The 24,683-nt window shown below is 42.6% G+C and overlaps 1 protein-coding gene across 2 annotated transcripts in view; it reads right to left on the reverse strand.

Annotated features, from left to right (window-relative positions):
- ROCK2 (Rho associated coiled-coil containing protein kinase 2) overlaps window positions 1-24,683 on the reverse strand; it is a 160,585-nt gene that overhangs the window by 51,427 nt on the left and 84,475 nt on the right. The gene's annotated exons all lie outside the window — the stretch shown is intronic.

The raw sequence follows: 24,683 nt of genomic DNA on the forward strand, positions 1-24,683 counted from the left end.
TTTACTAAAACTTTGCTGCTAGATAAAGAAAAAAAAATACAATAAGTTCTGCATCTTTCCTTTGCCCTCATTAATCCATAGTTGCCCCCAGGACTCAGCAAAAGTTACCTATTTTAAAGGATTTTGGGGTGAAAGTTAAATCCTTAAAGGGAATGTCTCATTTAATTTTAGTAAGTATCTCTAGAACAAAAATTATTTTTTCTTTATTTTTTAGGAACTTCTCTGGGGGCAGCCATGTTTCGGACTCACACTTCCTTCCTGCATTGTCTCTGTAGCCAGTGCAGTGCAGAGAGCGACAGAGGAGCTGCGTACAAAACCTTATCTGGTTTATAGTGGTAATACCACGCCTTATAAAAACAGCAGTCATTAGAGAGGAACTACAATTTGTATTTATTTTTCTTTTTTTTATCACTTTTGTCCAGCATGGAAAGTTATAAAACTTTGCAAATCACTTTATTAAGGGATTTTTCTTAAAAAGGAAAAAGAAAAAAAGTGAATGGAAGTGATGTCCAAACCCCTGCTTTTTCCCCAGTCTATTTCCTGTCTTTAGCTGCCTTGCTATCATTAGGAGTACAGATGATGGCAGTGATGGCTCAGCCCGTTTCTCCTCCTCCGAGTGTCTGCAGCAGATTATCCCCACAGATGGGGCCTATTCAGACATCCATTTCTTGTGTACGAGGGCGCTCCGTGTTTGGAACAGATAGCACTTGTAGTGAATGGGGTCATTTCATAAGTCCGCAATTTCTGCAAAATCCCAGAGACATGTCCAATTCTGATCCAAGTGTCGGATCAATATCAGCAATGCAAGTCTGTGGGTCCGAGAAAACGAGAAAAGAAAAAAAAAAATCGGACAAAACTTGGATGGCGTACGAGTGCGGTCTGATTTTCACGGACTCAGTCAGTGTGTGAATGAGCCCTAGATTAGACATAGGTGCTGGGCTGCCCTTAACAGGAGTTTGGAAGCCACTTACATGCTATATATACACTGCTCAAAAAAAAATAAAGGGAACACTTAAACAACACAATGCAACTCCTAGTCAGTCACACTTCTGTGCAGTTGTGAAGCAACAACGATTGTGAATCAGTTTCTCCTGTTGTTGTGCAAATGGAACAGACAACAGGTAGAAATGATAGGCAATTAGCAAGACAACCCCTATAAAGGAGTAGTTCTTCACGGGGTGACCACAGACCATTTCTCTGTTCTCATCCTTTTTTTGCTGTTGTTTTGGTCACTTTTCCATTATGCCATTGCTCTCACCCCTTGAGGCCTGTACAAGTAGCATGAGACGGATTCTACAACCCACAGAAGTTGCTCAGGCAATGGCGCTCATCCAGGATGGCACATCAATGCGAGCTGTGGTAACAAGGGTAGATGTGTCTGTCAGCACAGTGTCCAGAGCATGGAGCAGATACCAGGTGATGTGGAGGGGGCCGTAGGAGGGCAACAACCCAACAGCAGGACCGCTAACTCCTCCTTTGTGCAAGGAGGAACAGGAGGAGCAGTGACAGAGCCCTGCAAAATGACCTCCAGCGGGCCACTAACATTCATGTGTCTGCTCAAACTGTCAGAAACAGACTCCATGAGGGTGGTAAGAGGGTCCGATGTCCACAAGTGGGTGATATGCTTACAGCCCAACACCGTGCAGGGCGATTGGCATTTGCCAGAGAACACCAAGATTGACAGATTCAACATTCGCTCCCTTATGCTCTTCACAGATGAGAGCAAGTTCACTATGAGAACATGTGTTTCATCTTTCCATGCCGAATAAAATTATTAAAAAAAAAAAAACAAAAACAAAAGTTAGTTACTTTAAGGCCACTTTCAAGCATTATTCAGCAAAACCAGGAGTGGGACAATTAGAGGAAAAGTATAATAGAAACATATGCACCACTTCTGCATTTATCACCCACTCCTGGTTTTGGCTTACAAATACTGATGTAAAATACTGACCAAATACTGAATGTGTGAACGTGGCCATAAAAGGGAACAGGTCAAGTCACCCCAAGCCTCCAAGACACCAATGCACTTAAGTATTCTATTCCTGCAACCCAAAAATGTACTTGGTGTCCCAGACGTACGTTTGAATAGGCACTAGTGATGAGCGAGTGTACTCGTTGCTCGGGTGGTCTCTGAGTATTTGTTGGTGTTCGGAGATTTAGTTTTTATCGCCTCAGCTGAATGATTTACAGCTATTAGCCAGCCTGAGTAGATGTGGGGGTTGCCTGGTTGTTAGGGAATCCCCACATGTAACCCGAGCAACGAATATACTCGCTCATCACTAATAGGCACCTACATCAGACACCCATATGTATTGTGCTAGAACACAAAAACATATAGCACACATACTAATATATATATATATATATATATATATATATATATAAACACATACATATATATATATATATATATATACACACTAGCTGAAGAGCCCGGCGTTGCCTGGGCATAGTAAATATCTGTGGTTAGTTATAGCACCTCACTTCTCTTATTTTCCCATCACGCCTCTCATTTCCCCTCACTCCTCTCATTTTCTCCCTTACACCTCTCATTTTCCCCTCACTCCTCCCATTCCCCCCTCACTCCTCTCATTCCCCCCTAACACTTGTCATTTCGACCTCACATCTGTCATTTTCCGATCACTCCACTATTTTCCCTCACTCCTCTCATTTTGCACTCACACCTTTTCATTTTCACCTCACACCCATTTTCACCTCGCACCTCTCATTTTCCCCTCAGTATATACATGTTTGTCATCTCCCTTATATATAGTATACACCTGTACGTCATCTCCTGTATATAGTATATACCTGTATGTCATCTCCTCCTGTATATAGTATATACCTGTGTGTCATCTCCTCCTGTATATAGTATATACCTGTGTGTCATCTCCTCCTGTATATAGTATATATGTGTGTCATCTCCCCTGTATATAGTATGTACCTGTATGTCATCTCCTCCTGTATATAGTATGTACCTGTATGTCATCTCCTCCTGTATATAGTATGTACCTGTATGTCATCTCCTCCTGTATATAGTATATACCTGTATGTCATCTCCTCCTGTATATAGTATATACCTGTGTGTCATCTCCCCTGTATATAGTATATACCTGTGTGTCATCTCCCCTGTATATAGTATGTACCTGTATGTCATCTCCCCTGTATATAGTGTATATACCAGTGTGTCACCTCCTCCTGTATATAGTATATACCTGTGTGTCATCTCCCCTGTATATAGTATATATGTGTGTGTCATCTCCCCTATATATAGTATATACCTGCGTCATCTCCTCCTGTATAACTCGTATAGTATATACCTGTATGTCATCTCCTCCTGTATGTAGTATGTACCTGTATGTCATCTCCTCCTCTATATAGTATATACCTGTGTGTCATCTCTCCTGTATATAGTATATATCTGTGTGTCATCTCCTCCTGTATATAGTATATACCTGTGTGTCATCTCCCCTGTAAATAGTATATACCTGTGTGTCATCTCGTCCTGTATATAGTATATATCTGTACGTCATCTCTTCCTGTATTAGACCTCGTTCACACGTTATTTGGTCAGTATTTTTACCTCAGTATTTGTAAGCTAAATTGACAGCCTGATAAATCCCCAGCCAACAGTAAGCCCACCCCCTGGCAGTATATATTAGCTCACACATACACATAATAGACTGGTCATGTGACTGACAGCTGCCGGATTCCTACATGGTACACTTGTTGCTCTTGTAGTTTGTCTGCTTATTAATCGGATTTTTATTTTTTTAGGATAATACCAGACTTGTGTGTGTTTTAGGGCGAGTTTCATGTGTCAAGTTGTGTGTGTTGAGTTGCGTGTGGCGACATGCATGTAGCGACTTTTGTGAGATGAGTTTTGTGTGGCGACATGCGTGTAGCAACTTTTTGTGTGTCGAGTTGCATGTGACAGGTTAGAGTAGCAAGTTGTGTGCAGCAAGTTTTGCGCGTGGCGAGTTTTGTGTGTGGTGCGTTTTGTGTATGTGCAAGTTTTGTGCATGTGGCAACTTTTGCATGTGTTGCAACTTTTGTGCATGTGGCAATTTTTCCATGAGGTGAGTTTTGCACGTGTGGCGAGTTTTGCGTGAGCCTAGTTTTGCATGTGGCGAGTTTAGCGCGTGGCGAGTTTTGAGCGGTGACTTTTGTGTTTCGACTTTTATGTGGCGAGGTTGGTGTATGTGTGGTGAAATGTGCGCTGAGGGTGGTATATGTGTTCGAGCACGTGGTAGTGTGTGGCGCATTTTGTGTGTGTGTTCATATCCCCGTGTGTGGTGAGTATCCCATGTTGGGGCCCCACCTTAGCAACTGTACAGTATATACTCTTTGGCGCCATCGCTCTCACTCTTTAAGTCCCCCTTGTTCACATCTGGCAGCTGTCAATTTGCCTCCAACACTTTTCCTTTCACTTTTTCCCCATTATGTAGATAGGGGCAAAATTGTTTGGTGAATTGGAACACGTGGGGTTAAAATTTCGCCTCACAACATAGCCTATGACGCTCTCGGGGTCCAGACGTGTGACTGTGCAAAATTTTGTGGCTGTAGCTGCGACGGTGCAAATGCCAATCTTGGACATACACACACATTCAGCTTTATATATGATATATATATATATATATATATATATATATATATTAATTATACATATACAGATAAAAGTCATTATATATATATATATCACAAAAGATCACAAGAACACAGACAAGTGGGATGGGAGAACACCTGGATTAGAGTGACACCCTGCAATTTCAATGTCGAACACGAGACGCCAGTATATAATCACAAATGCAAGCAAATATATATGTACGAGTTTACCTGTAGTCAAGAGACCCTATGTAGTAATTAAGTACAGCCAAGGGATATAAGGCAAGAATCCACTCAGAAACATATTTGAGGTCTCAAATTAAGACTCCCAGGAAGGTTGCCAACTAGAGATAAGGGAATAGCCCTGGTCCAGGGGTGAGGTGGGCATTCTGTGGCTCCTGCACTGGAACCCTCTAGGACTAGTCCAGGGGGCTTTTCTTCATTCAGATTAGTCCTGCATCAAATATTATAATCACACCCCTGGCTGGTCATGGGCTGGTCAAGCAGGACCCCACTTGATTATTCCTCCTTGGGCATGTGCAGTTTTCTGATGAGGCAGGAGAGATTACCATCTGGCTTTACTGTGCATCCTATAGGAGGCATAATGAAGCAGAGTCCTCTCGACAAGACCATGGGGGGCACACTGATCACGCATAGGAGGGAGTGATTAGCGTATCAAATGCAGGACTAGTCTCTCTGAAAGAAAGCCCTGGTGGCCTAGTCCCAGCTAAAGAGACCTGACAGGCTCCCTTTAAATTCCCTACTCCCTGATAAGCATGTCAGAGTCTACACAGCAAAGCTGACAAGATTGTTGCAGAAAGTAGGAAGCATCAGGCTATTGTGTCTGTTCTGTTCCCGGGGTTGTTAAATGTCTGTGTGATTTGCCCAAACGTCTATTCATTTAGGTAAGATGATCCATCTTATATTGCCTTATATTATGTAGTAGCTTAGGTTATAATACATGTTTAACCTTTTCAGTGATTGACTGAATATGCCTCTTTACATACCATTGATCCACATACAGTACAGAGCAAAAGTTTGGACACACCTTCTCATTTAAAGATTTTTCTGTATTTTCATGACTATGAAAATTGTACATTCACACTGAAGGCATCAAAACTATGAATTAACACATGTGGAATTATATACTTAACAAAAAAGCGTGAAACAACTGAAATTATGTCTTATATTCTAGGTTCTTCAAAGTAGCCACCTTTTGATTTGATGACTGCTTTGCACACTCTTGGCATTCTCTTGATGAGCTTCAAGAGGTAGTCACCGGGAATGGTTTTCACTTCACAGGTGTGCCCTGTCAGGTTTAATAAGTGGGATTTCTTGCCTTATAAATGGGGTTGGGGCATGCTATTCCATCCGGTTTGCGTTTAGCGGGACCATCATTTATTTTTCAACAGGACAATGACCCCAAACACACCTCCAGGCTGTGTAAGGGCTATTTGACCAAGATGGAGAGTGATGGGGTGCTACGCCAGATGACCTGGCCTCCACAGTCACCAGACCTGAACCCAATTGAGATGGTTTGGTGTGAGCTGGGCCGCAGAGTGAAGGCAAAAGGGCCAACAAGTGCTAAGCATCTCTGGGAACTCCTTCAAGATTGTTGGAAGACCATTCCCGGTGACTACCTCTTGAAGCTCATCAAGAGAATGCCAAGAGTGTGCAAAGCAGTCATCAAAGCAAAAAGTGGCTACTTTGAAGAACCTAGAATATAAGACATATTTTCAGTTGGTTCACACTTTTTTGTTAAGTATATAATTCCACATGTGTTAATTCATAGTTTTGATGCCTTCAGTGTGAATGTACAATTTTCAGTCATGAAAATACAGAAAAATCTTTAAATGAGAAGGTGTCCAAACTCTTGGTCTGTACTGTACACTAAGAAGGAACAGATGAATGGCCTCGGGGAGACCAAAACATCCAACACTGCGGAGACACCATCACGTGTTTCTCAACGCAGTGATCCAGAACACTGCCCCCATCCCTTATGGGAAATATGCAAACGCATGTAAAGTAAGCTGCGGAGACACCATCACATGTTTCTCAACGCAAGCAATGAATAGCCAGGCCTTTCTCCGGGAAGGAACAACCACGGGAAGGGCAGCATCCAATAAAGGAGAATATCCAATAAAGGAAGACCACCTATGCCAAGCATGGTGTCCATCCACAAACAGCTGTTTGTGGATGGACACCATGCTTGGCATAGGTGGTCTTCCTTTATTGGATATTCTCCTTTATTGGATGCTGCCCTTCCCGTGGTTGTTCCTTCCCGGAGAAAGGCCTGGCTATTCATTGCTTGCGTTGAGAAACATGTGATGGTGTCTCCGCAGCTTACTTTATGTACTGTACACTAAGACACCTTACTAGAGTGGGGCATGTGGTTAACATTTTATCAGAGGCGCTCTTTCATAATGGTTTATATCTATATGGCACATATTACCTTTTTACTTAATGATGTATTATAACAGGGTTTGCGAGTGGCTGGAGAGAGGTACAGTAATGAGAATCTACAGGCAGCAGAGAAGCATGGTGGAGGATCACTGCAGGTTTGCTGCTGCACTTCAGGTAATGAAGTTGGAGATTTGCTCAGGAGTAATCGTGTCCACAAGGCTGAGAAATACAGGGAGATACTTATTTATCATGCACTACCATGAAGGAGGAGTCTGATTGGCTATACATTTATTCGGCAGAAAGACAATGACCCCAAACATCCAGCCAATATCATTAAGACATATCTTCAATGTAAAAATGAACCAGGAGTCCTGGAAGTGATGATATGGGGCCCAGAGAGCCCCGATCTCAACATCAAGTTATTCTTGAGGGTCTGGATGCCTTTCTTGAAAAAAATAATATTGTATGTTATTGGTACTAGATTCTGTGATGGGACATTGATCCAGGAAACTGGTCTGATTGCCGTCTGTAGAGTCGGGAATCAACATGGACTTGTGTCTTCTCTCAAACTTAAAACCATCATAACACGAAGGGACAAAGGCTATGAGCAAGCAACATACAGAAGATCTGTGGTTGGCTCTCCAAGATGTTTGGAACAAGCTCCCTACAGAGTTCTTTCGAAACCTGTATGTGTGTATCTAGAACAGTTGACGAAGGCAAAAGGTGGTAACACCAAATGTTGATTATTTAGACTTTTCTTTTGGTGATTCACTTTTCATTTTCTTAATTGATAAAACAATTAACACTTCTATTTTTTTTAAGCATTCTAAGATTTTACCATTTTTTTTCCCGTATCTGCCAAAATCCTGGTTCTGAAAACTCCAAAGTATTGTTAGGAGAAGAGAAGGTCGACCACGCAACTTCTTTAAAACAGCCAACACGAGGGAAATGCAAGGTAACAAGGAGCAGAGCCAAATAAAGGGGCGACCACGCATTAAAAGGCCAGGCAGCGCTCATCATAGCTGGAGCCATTCTATGTTTGTGGCTCACCAAGCATGGACTTCAGCGTAGCCTTCATCTAGCGTGTCCGGGCTACACAAATATACGAACAAAATATAAGAAAATAAATATTAAATTTTTTTTTTCTTTTTTATATCCCTTGTTATTGTTTTGGAACACCATGAGAATTTCCATTATGTGTAAGACCATGAGCAAGCGGAGACAGGAAGGCCTGCACGGTGACCACCGGAAACGCTGCAAGTTTAGTCAGCGGTGACTCATCTTCCAATTTTGGCTCCCTAATAATATAGTCTTGGCCTCTTACCTCACAATTATGCCCTTATCTGCCCCTTTAAATGTCTAGTGGAAGAAGCATATAGAGGACAGCTCTGCTTTACAGAAACTTCTCTGCTTCTCAGATAACGGTGATCATTCGCTTCTTCCATACGGTCTGCATAAATATATTAAAAGTGATTCCTCACCCCAAAGTATTTTTTGTAAAATATGATTAGTACGGCAAAGGGTCAGAAGTAAAAGTTTATTTTGAGCGCTTCCAGGCCCTTTATCTGCCCAGATCAGTGACAACATTGTTTTGCTGAAGACAGAGACTGTAGTTGATATGCATTGCCTACCTTGCTGTTCAGCTAATAGCAGGAAAGGCACAGAATGCATACGGGAAAGTAACCGCACAATTTCACTGATTGTATAAATTTAAGGAGGACCTGTCGCCATGTCAGAAGTGGACAGTTTTTGCTCTTATTTTATTCTAACCAGTCCCCTCTCTAATCTGTTTTTTGTTGTTCAAAAATCCGCCACTCGGTTGCAGAGATACAGGCTTTTTTATTTAGCGCCGATTATTTTTAGTCTTTATAAAGGGGAGTGGCTAACAGGATTCTCTGGAGGCGTGTCTTCAGGCTGCTCCGCATAACTGAGCCCCTTCGATAAAGTCTAAAAATTAGCACTAAATATAAAAAAAAAAGCCCATATCTCTGGAACTGTACGGCGGATAGCAAAAAAACAAAAAACTGTATACTCAGGGGAACAGCGGGAATAAAACAAGAGCAAAAACTAACCACTTTTGACCTGCTGGCAGATTTACTTTAATATTTCTAAAATTAAAAAAGATATACAGTTTGCGGTTTTTAAATACAAAATATTTCATTTTTACTAGTTTCGTTCAATATAATGATATAAAATGGATTGTGCGTGCTGAACACATCCTCGCTCTCATTTACCCAGTTCTGTAGTAGAACATTCCCGGGGCATGACCATAGAACATTCCCAGGGCATGACCATATATGCAGCGAGCTACAATCTGCACAACCACAAGTATCCGGACAGGCTGTTCTGTAACACTTCAGTCCTTTCTGCTTGTAATAAAACGTCATCCCTGTCTGTCATCTGCGTGCGTCCTCACGGCTCTGCTGTGCAAAAAACTCAGCGTGGGACACTACATGTTGGGTTTGAGGCCTCATTTTTCTTAGGGATCTCTCAATAGTAGAAAGATCCATCACTGTCATTTCAAGAGAAAAAAAGTCAGTTCATACAGATGGTTTCCATTTTCAACAGATATCCTTTTAAAGGACTAAAAATAAAAGTCTAACAAATTTCTAACAGGCTAAAAGCAAGCACCAGACATTAATCAACCTGCACAGAAAAAAAATAAAATACATTTAAAAAAAAAAAATATACTATATAATATACAGTAGATATACATGTGTGTGTGTGCGCGTGGTGCATGCATATGTACCGTATGTAGCTTTGCATGTGTATTGTATAATATATATATATATATATATATATATATATATATATATATATATATATATATATATATATATACAGACATACAGTTATATGAAAAAGTTTGGGCACCCCTATTAATCTTAAGCTTAATGTTTTATAAAAATTGTTTTTTTTGCAACAGCTATTTCAGTTTCATATATCTAATAACTGTTGGACATAGTAATGTTTCTGCCTTGAAATGAGGTTTATTGTACTAACAGAAAATGTGCAATCTGCATTCAAACAACATTTGACAGGTAGAAAAAAAATAGGTATTAAGTAGCAACATCACACACATTAAACTAAATGTAAACTAGTAATGTTGCACAAGTGACGGATATTAAATAATCCAAGTCGTTAGATCAACAATACAGCAGAGTTGTGGAGACCACAGAGGAAACGACCATAACTGGATGATTAACATAAAATAACAATCTTTATTGTAATACACAATTCAAAAAATATGACAGCAAAGAATCATGACAAGACAAAATGCACAAGTCGTGCGAGTCGCTGCACCAAACTGCTACCGTGCAGGAAAGCAAACATGCCGACAGGAAAAAACCTGAATCCCCAAATATAAGATGTACATACCAGGGGATAGCCACAGCAGAATGAAGGTGCTTAATATAGAAGGGTAGGATATATAAATAGGCATGGAGGCATCCCCAGGAACAATAGAGGACACTTGTACACTGTCAACTTGCTGCAGATGGTGTCACTGTGCATCTGTCAACTATACAACGCACTGTGTTTTTTTGCCGCCATGCATAACGCCTTTTTGTATGACCAAACAACTCAATCTTGGTTTCATCAGTCCACAGGACCTTCTTCCAAAAAGAAATTGGCTTCTCCAAATGTGCTTTTGCATACCTCAGCCGACTCTGTTTGTGGCGTGCTTGCAGAAACGGCTTCTCTCGCATCACTCTCCCATACAGCTTCTCCTTGTGCAAAGTGCATTGTATAGTTGACCGATGCACAGTGACACCATCTGCAGCAAGTTGATGCTGCAGCTCTCTGGAGGTGGCCTGAGGATTGTCCTAGGCTGATCTCACCATTCTTCTTCTCTGCCTTTTTGATGTTTTTCTTGGCCTGCCACTTCTGGCCTTAACAAGAACTGTACCTGTGTTCTTCCATTTCCTTACTATGTTCCTCACAGTGGAAATTGACAGGTTAAATCTCTGAGACAGCTTTTTGTATCCTTCCCGTGAACAACTATGTTGAATAATCTTTGTTTTCAGATCATTTGACAGTTGTTTTGAGGAGCCCATGATGCCACTCTTCAGAGGAGGTTCAAACAGGAGAACAACTTGCAAGTGGCCACTTTAACCCCTTCCCGACATTTGACGTACTATCCCGTCGAGGTGGGGTGGGCCCGTATGACCGCCGACGGGATAGTACGTCATCACCGATCAGCGGCGCTCACGGGGGGAGCGCGGCCGATCGCAGCTGACATCCGGCACTATGTGCCAGGAGCGGTCATGGACCGCCCCCGGCACATTAACCCCCGGCACACCGCGATCAAACATGATCGCAGTGTACCGGCGGTATAGGGAAGCATCGCGCAGGGAGGGGGCTCCCTGCGGGCTTCCCTGAGACCCCCGGAGCAACGCGATGTGATCGCGTTGCTGCGAGGGTCTCCTACCTCCTTCCTGGCTGCAGGTCCCGGATCCAAGATGGCCGCGGCATCCGGGTCCTGCAGGGAAGGAGGTGGCTTACCGAGTGTCTGCTCAGAGCAGACGCTGGTAAGCCTGCAGCCCTGTCAGTGAGATCGTCGATCTGGCAGAGTGCTGTGCACACTGCCAGATCAATGATCTGTGATGTCCCCCCCTGGGACAAAGTAAAAAAGTTAAAAAAAAATTTTTCCACATGTGTAAAAAAAAAAAAAAAAAAAAAAATCCTAAATAAATAATAATAAAAAAATATATATTATTCCCATAAATACATTTCTTTATCTAAATAAAAAAAACAAAACAATAAAAGTACACATATTTAGTATCGCCGCGTCCGTAACGACCCAACCTATAAAACTGCCCCACTAGTTAACCCCTTCAGTAAACACCGTAAGAAAAAAAAAAAAAAAAACGAGGCAAAAAACAACGCTTTATTACCATACCGCCGAACAAAAAGTGGAATAACACGCGATCAAAAAGACTGATATAAATATCCATGGTACCGCTGAAAACGTCATCTTGTCCCGCAAAAAACAAGCCGCCATACAACATTATCAGCAAAAAAATAAAAAAGTTATAGTCCTGAGAATAAAGCGATACGAAAATAATTATTTTTTCTATATTTTAGTTTTTATCGTATAAAAGCGCCAAAACATAAAAAAATGATATAAATGAGATATCGCTGTAATCGTACTGACCCGAAGAATAAAACTGCTTTATCAATTTTACCAAACGCGGAACGGTATAAACGCCTCCCCCAAAAGAAATTCATGAATAGCTGGTTTTTGGTCATTCTGCCTCACAAAAATCGGAATAAAAAGCGATCAAAAACGGTCACGTGTCCGAAAATGTTACCAATAAAAACGTCAACTCGTCCCGCAAAAAACAAGACCTCACATGACTCTGTGGAGCAAAATGTGGAAAAATTATAGGTCTCAAAATGTGGAGACGCAAAAACTTTTTTGCTATAAAAAGCGTCGCTGGTTTCACACTTGCGTTTTTGTCTGCAGCGTTTTTTGCACAAAAAAACGCATGCGTTTCTTCCCTATATTTAACATTGAAAACGCATGCGGTTTTTTTGTACGCGTTTGGTCGCGTTTTCAAACGCATGCGTTTTTTTTCTGCATGCGTTCATTTTCAGAAATACAACCTGCAGTATTTTCTTGCGTTTTTAAGCACATGCGTTTGTTTGCGTTAAAAACGCATGCATTTAAACACACTGAAAAGCCACCCACCACCATCAAGGTGATAAAGGGATCCAAACCCTAACCCTAACTCTACCCCTAACCTCACCCCTAACCGTTTAATGAACATTTTCTGACAGTCATAGTGCCACGTATTTCAGTGCCACGTATTTCAGTGCCACGTATTTCAGTGCCACGTGTTTCAGTGCCACGTATTTCAGTGCCACGTATCACATATTTCAGTGCCACGTATCACGTATTTCAGTGCCACGTATCACGTATTTCAGTGCCACATATTTTAGTACCACGTATTTCAGTGCCACGTATTTCAGTGCCACGTATTTCAGTGCCACGTATTTCAGTGCCACGTATTTCAGTGCCACGTATTTCAGTGCCACGTATTTCAGTGCCACGTATTTCAGTGCCACGTATTTCAGTGCCACGTATTTCAGTGCCACGTATTTCAGTGCCACGTATCACGTATTTCAGTGCCACGTGTTTCAGTGCCACGTATTTAAGTGCCACGTATCACGTATTTCAGTGCCACGTATTTCAGTGCCACGTATTTCAGTGCCACGTATCACGTATTTCAGTGCCACGTATTTCAGTGCCACGTATTTCAGTGCCACGTATTTCAGTGCCACGTATTTCAGTGCCACGTATTTCAGTGCCACGTATTTCAGTGCCACGTATTTCAGTGCCACGTATCACATATTTCAGTGCCACGTATTTCAGTGCCACGTATTTCAGTGCCACGTATTTCAGTGCCACGTATTTCAGTGCCACGTATTTCAGTGCCACGTATTTCAGTGCCACGTATCACGTATTTCAGTGCCACGTGTTTCAGTGCCACGTATTTAAGTGCCACGTATCACGTATTTCAGTGCCACGTATTTCAGTGCCACGTATTTCAGTGCCACGTATTTCAGTGCCACGTATTTCAGTGCCACGTATTTCAGTGCCACGTATTTCAGTGCCACGTATTTCAGTGCCACGTATCACGTATTTCAGTGCCACGTGTTTCAGTGCCACGTATTTAAGTGCCACGTATCACGTATTTCAGTGCCACGTATTTCAGTGCCACGTATCACGTATTTCAGTGCCACGTGTTTCAGTGCCACGTATTTAAGTGCCACGTATCACGTATTTCAGTGCCACGTATTTCAGTGCCACGTATTTCAGTGCCACGTATTTCAGTGCCACGTATTTCAGTGCCACGTATTTCAGTGCCACGTATTTCAGTCACGTTTAGGGTTAGGGTTAGGGGTAGGGTTAGGGTTAGGGCTAGGGTTGGAGGTAAAGTTAGGGTTGGGGCTAAAGTTAGGGTTGGGGCTAAAGTTAGGGTTTGGATTACATTTACGGTTGGATTAGGGTTGGGATTAGAATTATGGGTGTGTCAGGGCTAGGGGTGTGGTTAGGGTTACCGTTGGGATTAGGGTTAGGGGTGTGTTTGGGTTAGGGTTTCAGGTAGAATTGGGGAGTTTCCACTGTCCAGGCACATCAGGGGCTCTACAAGCGCGACATGGCGTCCAATCTCAATTCCAGCCAATTCTGCGTTGAAAAAGTAAAACAGTGCTCCTTCCCTTCCGAGCTCTCCCGTGCGCCCAAAAAGGGGTTTACCCCAACATATGTGTTATCAGCGTACTCGGGACAAATTGAACAACAACTTCTGGGGTCCAAGTTCTCTTGTTATCCTTAGGAAAATAAAAATTTGGGGGGCTAAAAATCATTTTTGTGGGAAAAAAAAGATGTTTTATTTTCACGGCTCTGCGTTATAAACTGTAGTGAAACACTTGGGGGTTCAAAGTTCTCACAACACATCTAGATAAGTTCCTTGGGAGGTCTAGTTTCCAATATGGGGTCACTTGTGGGGGGTTTGTACTGTTTGGGTACATCAGGGGCTCTGCAAATGCAACGTGACACCTGCAGACCAATCCATTTAAGGCTGCATTCCAAATGGCGCTCCTTCCCTTCCGAGCTCTGTCATGCACCCAAACAGTGGTTCCCCCCCACATATGGGGTATCAGCGTACTCAGGACAAATTGGACAACAACTTTTGGGGTCTAATTTATCCTGTTACCCTTGTGAAAATACAAAACTGGGGGCTAAAAAATCATTTTTGTGAAAAAAAAAAAGAATTTTTATTTTCACGGCTTTGCGCTATAAACTTTAGTGAAACACTTGGGGGTTCAAAGTTCTCAAAACACATCTAGATAAGTTCTTTGGGAGGTCTAGTTTCCAATATGGGGTCACTTGTGGGGGGTTTGTACTGTTTGGGTACATCAGGGGCTCTGCAAATGCAACGTGACGGCTGCTGACCAATCCATTTAAGTCTGCATTCCAAATGGCGCTCCTTCCCTTCCGAGCTCTGTCATGCGCCCAAACAGTGGTTCCCCCCCACATATGGGGTATCAGCGTACTCAGGACAAATTGGAAAACAAATTTTGGGGTCCAATTTATTCTGTTACCCTTGTAAAAATACAAAGCTGGGTGCTAAAAAATCATTTTTGAGAAAAAAAATAAAAATTATTTTCACGGCTCTGCGTTATAATCTGTAGTGAAACACTTGGGGGTTCAAAGCTCTCAAAACACATCTAGATAAGTTCCTTAGGGGGTCTACTTTCCAAAATGGTGTCACTTGTAGGGAGTTTCAATGTTTAGGCACATCAGGGGCTCTCCAAACGCAACATGGCGTCCCATCTCAATTCCAGTCAATTTTGCATTGAAAAGTCAAATGGCGCTCCTTCCCTTCCAAGCTCTGCCATGCGCCCAAACAATGGTTTACACCCACATATGGGGTATCAGCGTACTCAGGACAAATTGCACAACATTTTTTGGGGTCCAATTTCTTCTCTTACCCTTGGGAAAATAAAAAATTGGGGGCAAAAAGATCATTTTTGTGAAAAAATATGATTTTTTATTTTTACGGCTCTGCATTATAAACTTCTGTGAAGCACTTGGTGGGTCAAAGTGCTCACCACACATCAAGATAAGTTCCTTAGGGGGTCTACTTTCCAAAATGGTGTCACTTGTAGGGAGTTTCAATGTTTAGGCACATCAGGGGCTCTCCAAACGCAACATGGCGTCCCATCTCAATTCCAGTCAATTTTGCATTGAAAAGTCAAATGGCGCTCCTTCCCTTCCAAGCTCTGCCATGCGCCCAAACAATGGTTTACACCCACATATGGGGTATCATCGTACTCAGGACAAATTGCACAACATTTTTTGGGGTCCAATTTCTTCTCTTACCCTTGGGAAAATAAAAAATTGGGGGCAAAAAGATCATTTTTGTGAAAAAATATGATTTTTTATTTTTACGGCTCTGCATTATAAACTTCTGTGAAGCACTTGGTGGGTCAAAGTGCTCACCACACATCAAGATAAGTTCCTTAGGGGGTCTACTTTCCAAAATGGTGTCACTTGTAGGGGGTTTCAGTGTTTAGGCACATCAGGGGCTCTCCAAACGCAACATGGCGTCCCATCTCAATTCCAGTCAATTTTGCATTGAAAAGTCAAATGGCGCTCCTTTCCTTCCGAGCTCTGCCATACGCCCAAACAGTGGTTTACCCTCACATATGGGGTATCAGCGTACTCAGGACAAATTGTACAACAACTTTGGGGGTCCATTTTCTCCTGTTACCCTTGGTAAAATAAAACAAATTGGAGCTGAAATAAATTGTGTGTGAAAAAAAGTTAAATGCTCATTTTTATTTAAACATTCAAAAAATTCCTGTGAAACACCTGAAGGGTTAATAAACTTCTTGAATGTGGTTTTGAGCACCTTGAGGGGTGCAGTTTTTAGAATGGTGTCACACTTGAGTATTTTCTATCATATAGACCCCTCAAAATGACTTCAAATGAGATGTGGTCCCTAAAAAAAAATGGTGTTGTAAAAATGAGAAATTGCTGGTCAACTTTTAACCCTTATAACTCCGTCACAAAAAAAAATTTTGGTTCCAAAATTGTACTGATGTAAAGTAGACATGTGGGAAATGTTACTTATTAAGTATTTTGCGTGACATATGTCTGTGATTTAAGGGCATAAAAATTCAAAGTTGGAAAATTGCGAAATTTTCAAAATTTTCGCCAAATATTCGTTTTTTTCACAAATAAATGCAAGTTATATCGAATAAATTTTACCACTAACATGAAGTACAATATGTCACGAGAAAACAATGTCAGAATCGCCAAGATCCGTCAAAGCGTTCCAGAGTTATAGCCTCATAAAGGGACAGTGGTCAGAATTGTAAAAATTGGCCCGGTCATTAACGTGCAAACCACCCTTGGGGGTGAAGGGGTTAAGTAGCTTTTCTCATGATTGCATAGACCTGGCTATGAAGTTCAAAGCTCAATGAGGTTACAAAACCAAAACAAGTGCTTTAGTAAGTCAGTAAAAAGTAGGTAGGAGTATTTAAAACAAGAACATGATAAGGGGGCCCATACTTATGCACCTGTCAAATGTTGTTTGAATGCAGATTGCACATTTTCTGTTAGTACAATAAACCTCACTTCAAGGCAGAAACATTACTATGTCCAACAGTTATTAGATATATGAAACTGAAATAGCTGTTGCAAAAAAAACAATTTTTATAAAACATTAAGCTTAAGATTAATAGGGGTGCCCAAACTTTTTCATATGACTGTATATATATATATATATATATATACATATACATTATACATACACACACATGCAAAACTGCATACATATACATACACACACAAATAAATATATTATCATTTTTATTTATTTTATGTTTTTTTGAGTTGTGAAAACCACAATGTGTAGGAGGATCAAAATCACAAGTAACCATTGGTGTTCGCTGGACTTTCATTAGGGTTTGTAGTTTTCAACCAAAAGTGTCGTAAAAGAAAACAAAAAAACAGCTGTATGTAATTAATATAGGCGCTTACAGCAAGCTAGTTTTGGTGCAGCAGAAAAGTTGCAGAGAGTAGTTTGTTACGGCCTCATTCCCTAAACAAGGTACTTTTGTGGGGTTTTTTTGTTTTATCAGTAGTACACAAGAAAATAAGCAATTTTGCCAAACAACTTTTCAGAGCAATCTTCTTCTTTCTCCTCCTGGACTGATCTGTCACTCTAAATTCATAGGTAAAATATGTATTTCATGAAGTCAGAATTTCCCATTACCGAGATAGGAGATGACAGTTGGTGTTTTTAAAATTCTATGAAGGGGGAGGAGCTAGCGGAAGCCACAGACATTCTGCTGAACGTTCTCCTGAAAGGACAGTTACAGTTTTTTGTAGAACTCTGAGCACCAACCGTCACCTCCCATCTCAGCCATCTGAAACCATCTGAAACCAGATTTTACCGATGGATTGAGAATTTTGAGCATGAAAGTTTAGACCAGGAGGAGAAAGACACAGATTTTTCTCTAATAAGATATATTACAAAGTTTCTTATTTTCAGGTATACGAATTATTTATGGGGAAGAAAAAATTAAGTTAAAACGACTATTACACGTTAAATACACTGCTCAAAAAATAAAGGGAACACTTAACTAACACAATGTAACTCCAAGTCAAATACACTTCTATGAAATTAACCCGGCACATCAATGCTGTATGTGGCAAAAAGGGTAGTCTGTCAGCACAGTGTCCAGAGCATGGAGCAGATACCAGGAGACGTGGAGGGGGCCATAGGAGGGCAACAACCCAGCAGCAGCAACGCTACCTCCTGTGCAAGGAGGAGCAGTGCCAGATCCCTGTAAAATGACCTCCAGCAGGCCACTAACAACCATGTGTCTGCTCAAACTGTCAGAACAGACTCTATGAAGTGGTGTGAGGGCCCCACGTCCACAAGTGGGTGTTGTGCTTATAGCCCCACACTGTGGAGGGCAAGTGAAATCTGCCAGAGAACACCGAGATTGCTAGATTCGACAAGAACACCCTGTGCCCTTCACAGTTTAAGAGCAGTTTCACACTGAGCACATGTGACAGACATCACAGAATCTGGAGACGCCGTGGATAACCTTCTGCTGCCTGCAACATCCTCCAGCACGACCGATTTGGCAGTGGGTCAGTAATGGTGTAGGGCTGCATCACCCTCTATGTGCTCGCCAGAGGTAGCCTGACTGCCATTAGGTACCGAGATGAGATCCTCAGACCTCTTGTGAGACCATATGCTGGTGCGGTTGGCCCTGGGTTCCTCCTAATGCAGGACAATGCCAGGTCTCATGTGGCTGGAGTTTGTAAGCAGTTTCTGCAAGATGAAGGCATTGAAGCTATGGCCTGGCCCGACCGTTCCCCAGACCTGAATCACATTGAACACATCTGGGACATCATGTCTCGCACCATCCACCAACGCCACATTGCACCACAGACTGTCCAGGAGTTGTCAGATGCTTTAGTCCAGGTCTAGGAGGAAATCCCTCAGGAGACCATCCGCCGCCTCATCAGGAGCATGCCCAGACATTGTAGGGAGGTCATACAGGCACGTGGAGGCCACACACAACACTGAGCATTATTTCCTTGTCATGAGGCATTTCACGGAAGTTAGATCAGCCTGTAATTTGATTTTCCACTTTGATTTTGAGTATCATTGCAAATCCAGACCTCCATGAGATATTCATACATTGATAATTGTTATCTTTAATTGTTCTCAAAACATTCACTAGATAATGAATAAAGATTTACAACTGGAATATTTCATTCAGTGATATCTAAGCATGCGATATTTTAGCGCTCTCATTTTTTTGAGCAACGTATTTCCGGCAGCGGTTGCCAGATTGTCGTTCCTGAGAATCGTGAAGTATAAATGCACCTGAACGCTCTGTTCATACATTTGCATTTTTTTTCCTCCCCTTCTTCTTTGACCCATAACTTTTTTTTATTTTTCCATCGACACAGGTATATGAGGGCTTGGCTGCAAGACGAGTTGCAATGTTGAATATTTTCTTGATATTAGTTTGACAGTATTTATTAAAAGGTAAAAAAAAAAAACAGGAGACATCAAGATTCTCAAGGTCAGTACAATGTCAAAGATACCAAAATTGTACAAATATTTATTTTATTACTATTATTGACGTAATAAAAAAAATGTATTATAAAAAAAAAAAGAAATTGGGTTCGTATTGCCATTGATGAAGGGGGGAGGCGATGAGAGCGAATGACTGAGTTTGGCTCAGCTCTGGCCGCTGCGGTTAGGGGCAGATATAGGATAGCCGGCATATACCGAACGTGGACAGAGCTCCGCTCCTGAGCCACTTAGGTGACCTGTATGTCATCTTCAAAAATCGACAAATACCGTATTATCGCTCTCAATGAACGGGCGTTTTTCTCATTCGCTGGATGTTTACGGATAGTCGGGAACGAGAATGCTTATTCCTTTATTACCCAGAAGAGAAGATGTTCATTTTAATATTAGGATCATACAGCCATTGTAAATGTGTACTTTAAAAGTAAGTACACCAGCCTCATCAGGCCCAATATTTAATAATCTATGCAGATTATATTATGATATCTAGTATGCTAATCAGTTATACGACCGGTGTAAAAGGATCTGTGGGAAATTGCCAGAGTTCTCCTGCCGCTAAGAAGTAAAAATGTCATCTTCATATTTTCTTGGCATCAGCAGAAACAATAGTTTACACTACGGCTAGAGCCAAACAACACAAAAGGTGCCCAAACCATCCGTCATCTCGACACTGCCGCTGCCAGCGCAGCCATTCATTCACCGCACGCCTAGTGAGTCGTTACTCATCGCAAACCCATTTACGGAGACGACCAGAGGCTCGCGTGGGGAATATTGACATTGGAGCGCGCGCTCCCGGATAAATAAAAAGTCTTTGTTTCTTAAGACAACTGATATCCGCCGCTTATCTTGTAAAGCTTACCGCAACGCTGGCTTACCCAAGGGCACTGCCAGACCGGGATTCAAGAAAGCCGAGTGCCAGCCTCTAGTAAAGGCAAGCGGTAGGACGGCTCACCGCCCCCGCCACTGCTGCTGTAAAGGCCTTTAACGCCTTGTTAAACAGCACTTAATTTCATTTGTAAATTGTAAAAACATATATATATATAAAAATAAAGATTATTTGTATGTTTGGGTTTTGCAAACAATTATTTCCTTTTCCCCATAAAAGTATCTCAATCGTGGAAAAAGTAGACACACCGATTGTACTAAAGGGTTAACGATGTTAATAGTTGGCAAACGGCTAGATATTTTTTTATTCGTAGTTACATAACTGTGGCACATGAACAATATACTTTATATTGCAATTCATTTAAAGGGGACCAGTCAGTAGGTGGAAAGTAATGAGTTTTTACTCTTATTATATTCCCGATGTTCTCCTGAGTATTCAGTTCTTTGTTTTTTTTTAATCCACCATACGGTTCCAGAGATATGGGCTTTTTAGTTTAGAAGCTTGAAGACACGCCCCCAGAGAATCCAGTGAGCCGCGCCCCCAGAGAATCCAGTGAGCTGCGCCCCCAGGGAATCCAGTGAGCCACGCCCCCATAGAATCCAGTGAGCCACACCCCCTTAGGAAAGACCATATCATCAATAAATAAAAAGGCTAGTATCTCTGGAACCGTATGTCAGATTTAAAAAAAACAAAGACCAGCATAGTCAGGAGGAATCAGGGATACAAGGAGAGCATAAACTGGTCAGTTTTGACCTAGTGTCAGGTCCTCCTTAAAGGATCGTTTCATCCCTTTTCTGGCTAGATAGATGTTTAACTTCTCAACTTCTGCTGGCAAAATCAGCCAATCCCAGAGCAATCAACTGGTAGTCCCCCACGGCTGTCAATTTAGAAGGGTTCTCTGCTTTGGATGATCCCAAAATGTTAGAAGGGTTCCTCACAGATCACAAAGCAGGGACTCCAGTGATCACTGAAACCTGGCAGCAAGGGCTTAATTTCCCAGCAGCTCCACCATAAGGGAAAAAAAGTATTACGCAGGGCCTATTCATATCAATTAGCTCTCTTCGAACGTCGGGCAGGAGGTGTTCTCCGGAGAAAGACTCTTTATAACTGGTTCTTACTCTGACCAAGAGATGAGGATCCTGAACAGAGGACTCTGTTCCTTCCATTAACAAAGATCTCTAATCGGGAACATGGAAATTGATCTCATAAACTGGACAACCCCTCCAGGTCGGGTTCAGGCGGCCATAATTTTGGGAACTATACTGCCCGTGTGCTCAACTAATCCAATGATACATAGAAAGGTAAAGGACATCAGCTCACCCCTGCACCGGAAGAAATGCTTGCAAATTCTTAGTTGAAGGCGCTTGGATTCTTTAGGCAGGGCTGTGGAGTCGGAGTCGTGTAGTTAGAGTTGGAGTCGGAGCCCATTTTGGTGGAGTCGGAGTCATGGAAATTGAGGAGTCAGAGTCGGAGGTTTGGCTTACCAACTCCACAGCCCTGTCTTTAAGACTGGTATCCTCAAGGAAGGCAACAGAAATTAGGAAGGATTGTGATCCAGCACCAAAAAATGTTAAAATTTCACATTTATTCATAGAAACCCATTAAAAAAGTACATAGGGTAAAAAGAGAATCCAAGAAACATTCTGCAATGTACAAATCCTTAACCATAGGACTTACTCGTTATCTACAAGTGAGGACTTGTTACAGTTTGGAACGCGTAAGGTTTCGAGATGTTGGATTCTCTTTTTACCACATGTACTATTTAATGGACTTCTTGGAATAAATTTGGAATTTTACAATTTTTTGGAGCTGGATTACAATCCTTCCTATATTCTATAGCCCAATAATAAACAACGCCCCGATGCACACCAGCACTTTTTTAATGCCGACTGATGGCTTGTGTGATAAAATATATATATATCTCTGAGAGCAATGACTTAGCGCGGCCATGTGAACACGGCCATAAAGGATGTTTTGTTTTCTGTATAACATTTTTAAGTCAATGAAAAGACGATAATATTGACGGCAGATATGAAACCTAATGCCAGGACTCCGCTCCCTTCATTGTCTATGGGACTGCCAGAGTTGGCCGAGCAGCACTTTGAGAGAACGGTATGGAGGAGGGATCAGAAAAACATGGTGGCTTTATTCCAGAAACAGCGCCACGCCTGTCCACAGGTTGTGCAGGGTATTGCAGCTCAGCCTCGGTCTTCAGTGGAAAAGCGGGGCATTGTTCGTGGGAGAAAGCAGCCATATTGTTCTAACGCTGCACAGTTCCTTCTCTCCACTATTAACACGGCAACTGAAAAATACTTGTGCATCTTCAGACTAGTTGCAAAGTGTCTGAGCAAACTAAAAACAAGAAGCCGAGAAAACGCAATAATCCACAATAATCATCATTAATAACGAACGTCTAGCTGTTATTCCACTAGATGACCACTAGCTGGCGGCAGGAGCTCCGCCATCCTCACCATTTCATCAGACGCCACCGCTGCACTTCCCAACAACAATCCCGAAAATATTCTATTCATCGAGCTCATTCCACACACAAACGTCCTGCTCCTATATGGCCACATCCAAGTGCTGCGGAGCGCCGGCTGGCACACGGTGTACCCCGGGCCCTCAGGAGCGGAAGCAGCCACTGTGACGGCTTCAGGAAGAATGTAATACAGGTCTCCGGCATGTGGTGTGGAATGCCCAAACACTGAGGCTCATTGTGACACAGGCTGGGGGGTTACACCAGAAAAACCCCCACATGGAAAGACTAGGAAACCAGCCAGCAGGTAGAGTCTATCAAAACTGCAGCAAGAGCCACCAGAGACAAACGGCTGCTGATGGTGGAGCCAAGCGAAGAGGAGTGCCGCAGAGGAGTGCCGCAGAGACGTGCCGCAGAGACGTGCCGCAGAGACGTGCCCCAGAGACGTGCCCCAGAGACGTGCCCCAGAGACGTGCCGCAGAGGAGTGCCGCAGAGGAGTGCCGCAGAGGAGTGCCACAGAGGAGTGCCGCAGAGGAGTGCCGCAGAGGAGTGCCGCAGAGCTAAACATTAGGAGACAATCGATAACGAATCCACAAAGTAAAGAGACCCGGCTGAGGACAGACAATTGCCGACCTCAACCAAGTATTCCCTTTTGAGTAAATTACAATATACATTACATCAGGCCGTGTGCTACAATGGATTTTTTTGTGTGAGTGTGTGTGTGTGTGTTAGTGTTAGTATGTGTCAGTGTGTTAGTGTGTCTTAGTGTGTGTGTGTCAGTGTGTGTGTGTGTTAGTGTGTGTCAGTGTGTCTTAGTGTGTGTGTGTGTGTGTGTTAGTGTCGGTGTCTTAGTGTGTGTGTGTGTGTGTTAGTGTCGGTGTCTTAGTGTGTGTGTCAGTGTGTGTGTGTGTGTTAGTGTGTGTCAGTGTGTGTGTGTGTGTGTGTTAGTGTGGGTGTCTAAGGGTACCGTCACACATTGAAATTTCCATCGCTACGACGTTACGATTCTGTGACGTTCTAGCGATATCGTTACGATATCGCTGTGTCTGACACGCTACTGCGATCAGACACCCTGCTGAGAATCGTACGTCGTAGCAGATCGTTTGGAACTTTCTTTCGTCGCTTGATCACCCGCTGACATCGCTGGATCGTTGTGTGTGACAGCGATCCAGCGATGTCTTCGCTTGTAACCAGGGTAAACATCGGGTAACTAAGCGCAGGGCCGCGCTTAGTAACCCGATGTTTACCCTGGTTACAAGCGTAAACGTAAAAAAACAAACCGTACATACTCACCCGTCGGTGTCCTTCAGGTCCCTTGCCGTCTGCTTCCTGCTCTGAGTGCCGGCCGGAAAGTGAGAGCAGATCACAGCGGTGCTGCGATCTGCTCTCACTGTACGGCTGCACTCAGAGCAGGAAGCAGACTGCAAGAGACCTGAAGGACACCGACGGGTGAGTATGTACGGTTTGTTTTTTTACGTTTACGCTGGTAACCAGGGTAAACATCGGGTTACTAAGCGCGGCCCTGCGCTTAGTTACCCGATGTTTACCCTGGTTACCCGGGGACTTCGGCATCGCTCCAGCGCCGTGATTGCAACGTGTGACCGCAGTCTACGACGCTGGAGCGATGATTATACGACGCTGCGACGTCACGAATCGTGCCGTCGCAGCGATGAAAAT

The sequence above is a fragment of the Ranitomeya variabilis genome, chromosome 2, assembly GCF_051348905.1.
Source record: "Ranitomeya variabilis isolate aRanVar5 chromosome 2, aRanVar5.hap1, whole genome shotgun sequence".
NCBI lineage: Eukaryota > Metazoa > Chordata > Amphibia > Anura > Dendrobatidae > Ranitomeya > Ranitomeya variabilis.